This window comes from Mauremys reevesii, linkage group 8, assembly GCF_016161935.1.
Source record: "Mauremys reevesii isolate NIE-2019 linkage group 8, ASM1616193v1, whole genome shotgun sequence".
NCBI lineage: Eukaryota > Metazoa > Chordata > Testudines > Geoemydidae > Mauremys > Mauremys reevesii.
Window position 1 is genome coordinate 106,196,750 of NC_052630.1, and position 6,000 is coordinate 106,202,749.

The 6,000-nt window shown below is 47.7% G+C and overlaps 1 non-coding gene across 1 annotated transcript; it reads left to right on the top strand.

The window, feature by feature from the left end:
• Positions 1-160: 160 nt before the first annotated feature.
• LOC120371192 lies at positions 161-324 on the top strand. Its single transcript, XR_005584191.1, has one exon. It is a non-coding gene; the product is annotated as a U1 spliceosomal RNA (small nuclear RNA).
• Positions 325-6,000: the final 5,676 nt, after the last annotated feature.

The following is a 6,000-nucleotide window of genomic DNA, read 5'->3' on the forward strand; positions in this document are numbered from 1 at the left end:
CTCGGCGTGGAGAAGGGAGGGGCTCCGGGGCCGCGTCGGGGCAGCTGTCGGCAGTGGGGGCCGGTGTGGGCGAGGCCGGCGGTCGGGGCGCGGCGGTCCGCCCCGTGTGTTATAAGTGTGGGGCGAGCGAGGGCGGGCGGCGGCCGGGCGGTAGGATCTCATACTTACCTGGCAGGGGAGATACCATGATCACGAAGGTGGTTTTCCCAGGGTGAGGCTCATCCATTGCACTGCGGGTGTGCTGACCCCTGCGATTTCCCCAAATGCGGGAAACTCGACTGCATAATTTGTGGTAGTGGGGGACTGCGTTCGCGCTCTCCCCTGGCGATTGGTTTAAAAAACAGAAAATTAAAAAAGGGGTGGTTAGGCTTGTTGCACTGCGAAAATGATTTTCAGGAACACACATTTTTTTCTGTGTCTTTGGAACTGCTTTTTTTTTTTTTCAATCTTACTGTTTCATAATCTCATTTTGAACTAGTCAGTTTTCAAACAATACCTTTGAAAAGCAGCGTGAAGTTTAAGTGAAATTGGCTTTTTCTATAGGGGGAAAAAAAACCTATTTCTTTAGAATTTGCATAAATCCCTATGCTAAAAAAAACCCCTAACATTTGTTAATTAAAAGTATTTCCTTCAATGGCTTATAAAAACCAACTGTTTAACTCAGGGCTGTCATGAATTATTGTATAGCCATCAAATAAAAATGTACCCACTTTTTACAATAATTTGCCTCATTGAAATGAGGCTTCCGAAATTACATATAACTCATAAAGGTTCAGCTCTATGGAAATCTTAAATAAAAGACAAAAGTTTCAGTCACTCTGAAAAACTCCCCCTAACATAAACAGAAATTAGAATAAAAGCATTAGCACAGGAGGAAAAGAACAAGGAGTGTGGTATTCTCTGGACTGTATATTGATGCTGTTTCATTTGATGGTTCTTATCTAAAAACTGTTTCACCAGCATCCCTGATTACCAGGAGAGGAAGAACTTTTGCACAGAGTAAGATGACTTTATGGGGGGAATAAGGGGATCTTCTGAAATTTTTTGTTTTAGGGATCCATGTTTTGTACAGCCTACTCCCCGGAAGAGCAGTTGAACAGCAATTAGTGCATCTTTCAATGGACACTGCAATGCTCAAAGAAAGGCTTTTTAATAAGAACATAAGAATGGCCGTACCGGGTCAGACCAAAGGTCCATCTAGCCCAGTATCTGTCTACCGATAGTGGCCAATGTCAGGTGCCCCTGAGGGAGTGAACCTAACAGGCAATGATCAAGTGATCTCTCTCCTGCCATCCATCTCCATCCTCTGACGAACAGAGGCTAGGGACACCATTCTTACCCATCCTGGCTAATAGCCATTTATGGACTTAGCCACCATGAATTTATCCAGTCCCCTTTTAAACATTGTTATAGTCCTAGCCTTCACAACCTCCTCAGGCAAGGAGTTCCACAAGTTGACTGTGTGCTGCGTGAAGAAGAACTTCCTTTTATTTGTTTTAAACCTGCTGCCTATTAATTTCATTTGGTGACCCTTAGTTCTTGTATTATGGGAATAAGTAAATAACTTTTCCTTATCCACTTTCTCAACATCACTCATGATTTTATATACCTCTATCATGTCCCCCCTTAGTCTTCTCTTTTCCAAACTGAAGAGTCCTAGCCTCTTTAATCTTTCCTCATATGGGACCCTCTCTAAACCCCTAATCATTTTAGTTGCTCTTTTCTGAACCTTTTCTAGTGCTAGAATATCTTTTTTGAGATGAGGAGACCACATCTGTACACAGTATTCGAGATGTGGGCGTACCATGGATTTATATAAGGGCAATAATATATTCTCAGTCTTATTCTCTATCCCCTTTTTAACGATTCCTAACATCCTGTTTGCTTTTTTGACCTCCTCTGCACACTGCGTGGACATCTTCAGAGAACTATCCACGATAACTCCAAGATCTTTTTCCTGACTCGTTGTAGCTAAATTAGCCCCCATCATGTTGTAGGTATAGTTGGGGTTATTTTTTCCAATGTGCATTACTTTACATTTATCCACATTAAATTTCATTTGCCATTTTGTTACCCAATCACTTAGTTTTGTGAGATCTTTTTGAAGTTCTTCACAATCTGCTTTGGTCTTAACTATCTTGAGTAGTTTAGTATCATCTGCAAACTTTGCCACCTCACTGTTTACCCCTTTCTCCAGATCATTTATGAATAAATTGAATAGGATTGGTCCTAGGACTGACCCTTGGGGAACACCACTAGTTACCGCTCTCCATTCTGAGAATTTACCATTAATTCCTACCCTTTGTTCCCTGTCCTTTAACCAGTTCTCAATCCATGAAAGGACCTTTCCTTTTATCCCATGACAGCTTAATTTACGTAAGAGCCTTTGGTGAGGGACCTTGTCAAAGGCTTTCTGGAAATCTAAGTACACTATGTCCACCGGATCCCCCTTGTCCACAGGTTTGTTGACCCCTTCAAAGAACTCTAATAGATTAGTAAGACACGATTTCCCTTTACAGAAACCATGCATAATGCACAATGCATTGGGGGTTTGCAAATGAGCTGGTACTCCCAACCTGAGAAGCAGGGGCGTCTCCAGGCCCCAGCATGCCAAGCGCGTGTTTGGGGCGGCGTGCCGGGGTGGGGCGCTCTGCAGATTGCTGGGAGGACGGCAGGCAGGGTGCCTTCGGCGGCTTGCCTGCAGAGGGGCCACTGGTCCCGTGGCTCGGGTGGACCTCCCACAGGCACGCTTGCGGGAGGTCCACCAGAGCTGTGGGACCGGCGAGTGACAAAGCGCCCCCCACAGCATGATGCCGTGCTTGGGGCGGCAAAATGTCTAGAGCCGCCCCTGCTGAGAAGGGAAGAGAATCTCAGCAAGGTCCCCCCAGTCTACAAGCCTGTTTGTGCCCTGCTCCAGCCCTCCCTTCTGCTCTGAGCTGAGCTGAGCCGTGCTCATGGGGAAGTTGCTTTTAGCCTCTCAGCAGCTGCCCTGAGGATGGTTGGCTCTACTGCCCAGCTGTTGGAGGCATCAGAGCAGGTGGCCGCAAGCTGAGGGGGACATTGAGTGGGGCACCTGCATATTTACTACATAACTGCACAAGAAATTATGACATAAATAAGGGACCGAAAAATAATTCGATGCCCTAAAATGATGGGAAAAGATGTACCAAGAGCAGGGACAGCTCCAGGCCCCAGCACACCAAGTGCATGCTTGGGGTGGCATGCCGCGGGGGGCGCTCTGCCAGTCGCGGGGAGGGCGGCAGGCAGCTTCGGTGGAGCATCCGCAGGCACGCCTGCGGGAGCTCCACCGGAACCGTGGAACCGGTGACCGGCAGAGCGCCCCCCGTGGCGTGCCGCCGTGCTTGGGGCGGCGAAATGGCTAGACCCCCGACCAAGAGGTAATATTGCAAAAAATTACCCAGAAGATTAATGTAATAAAAATACCGTAAAGGTGCATCTGTCTCCAACATATGTCTTAACCACAGAATACAGGTTGTGCATTAATGCTAATGAGAATAAAGGGAACTTGCACAGCCTATAGAAAATTGGAGTCCCTTAAGTTTCCAGGGGCCTGTGATAGGGTGGACTAGGTCCTGAGGCCCCCTGCTGGAGGCCTTGTGGCCCTGCACATCCTGCCTCAGAAAAGGGCAGTAGAGAGGTCCTCCGAGCTGCCTAGAGTGGCTGTGTGGGAAGCAGCCAACCAGGGCCCAGCAGGCTAGTATAAGAAGAGCTGCCGGGCTAGACTGAGAGAACAGTTCCTTTTCCTTACTAGAGCTGGTGAAGAGTTGAGGGTGTTCTAGGCTGGCTGCTGGGCCTCTATGAGAACAAGGCCCTGAGATAAGGGTGGTGGAGCATATGTGGGAGCCATGATGAAGTGACCCAGGGAATTATAGTAGTAATGTAGTTTATTTAAAGGGATGTTGCAGATGCTTGTTATCTGTAGGGTCCCTTTCCTAGGACCTGGAGTAGAGGTGGGCCTGGGTCCTGTCCCCACAGCTACTGAGAAAGTGGCCTGGACTGTGAGGAACCCCAGAAGGGGAACTGAACTGTAGTGACCCAGCTGAAGTGCTGAGGCTAGATAGACCCTGAGAGGCCAAAGATATTGCCTTCAGGGGAGGAGCCCTGGGGCACTGCTCTGTTCTGGAGCAAGGACAAACTGAGAGAAACATAACAGAGGGCACTGAGAGAGGCTGTTGGATTTGTACCCTGAAAGGGTTTTGTGTTGCTTTTATCTCACAGACAGGCCCCGAAACATAAACTCTTGTATTAAAGGCCCCGTCTGAGGCCTGAAGCCTGAACCAAAGTACTTCCAGGCATTGCTAAGCAAAAGCTGGGCTGTGAGCCAGAGGCAGGCCCAACTCACAGAAATTGGCAAGAAGAGGGCTGCTAGAAGCAGGTGCATCCACACATAAGTTGCTAATAAGAGGAACTTGTGCCAAGATGGCATCAGAACACTCCACAGAGATAACAAGGAACAGGCAGGTGCATCTTAAAGACAGGGTCAAAAGACAGCATGATCGATAAGATCTGTTTGAAATAACATGATCAAAGGGGGAGACAGCACCCTAATGAGCCAAGGGGCTGTACCTCAATATGTCAGTAGGGATGAGTGATCTGTCCTGTAACTGTATAAAAATAAGTCCCAGAGTGCACATCTTTGGCCAGGCTAGGGGGCAGTGAAGTGTCCCGTCACTGACTGAGCTGTGTCCATTGCCAGGGGGTAATATTCGTAGTATGTCCTGTAGAGTCTATAGGAAAATTATTATTGTGCTTTGTTTGACCATAAACCTGGCTCAGGTTCCTTCGTACCTTACTAGAGTCTTGTGGTCTTTGGGGATTCTCTTGGGGTTTGCTGTGTCAGCTATCTGCGCAGAGCTGGGGCAGCACGCAGAGGGAACATGCACACAGCCGACCGTTATCATCATCGAACAAGAGCAGAGCACCACACAGGTAGCTACTGACAACACGTATGACTTGGCAGAAGGATTGAGTCAGTGAAGACCCACCACAAACAGGTAGCGAGACAGTGCAGGGACATGCACTCAGCCAGGGGAGCACTTGCAAGAGGTGAGTGCAACCCCATTACAGGGACACAGACCAATAAGAAAAAAGAGGGTTGACATGCACATAATGTAGGTGTAGACAGAACCACATTATAAAAAGGGAAAACTGAGCTCCCTCTTGGAGACTCCAGCAGAAACAATCCCTCTACAAATGATCGAGCCATGAGAGACCCATCAGACCTTAACGCTATTGTTAAAGATGTGAGTATAACTATATTTGTAACTGGTGCATAGGTCTTTATAGAGTTTCTATGTGCTTGGGTAACTTTAATTGTAACTTTAATAAAGCTTGTAAAACAGACTAGACCTTGTATGTATAAATGTCTTATGTGTTCCTAGAGATTCTAACTCTAAAACAAGTAGCAGAGGTGACTTTCACCCTGTTAAGCTTGAAACTGTAGCCGCCAGAGCCAAACCCACGGTGGTGTAATATCACATTACAGAATTAACTTTAAATAGAATACAAGGCTATATGGGTGAATCTCTGAGGTGCTCCAGAGTCCTGACTCTGCCCCCTGCAGGTGGAGGGCCTGGGAGTTCCCAGCAGGAGCTGTTGCTTCTGGGTTCCAGCACTTTCCAAATTCCCAACATTCCCAGACTGAAACTCCTGAAAGGTGTGTGGGGAAGCTGCTCCTGCCCCTTCCAGCTGGAGCCTGCAGCACAGTGGGGCAGCGCTGCTCTCAGTGGTGCACATGTGTAAAATGTATGTAACCCTCACATGTCCAGTACCCGCTGTGTCCCAGAGAGTTCTATGCAACCAGAGGTCTGTGCCGTAATAGAAAGCCAGCCATGTTTTGGTTGGGCTCTTTGCCATCCACATACTCTTGCTGGCCAGCCTATGGGGTATTATCTACGAGCCAGGAGAACGTGTTTCTGCTCTCAGATGCATTGAGTGTATCTTGGCCTGTTCTGTTTCCGAGCAGCTTCCAGGCGGGAA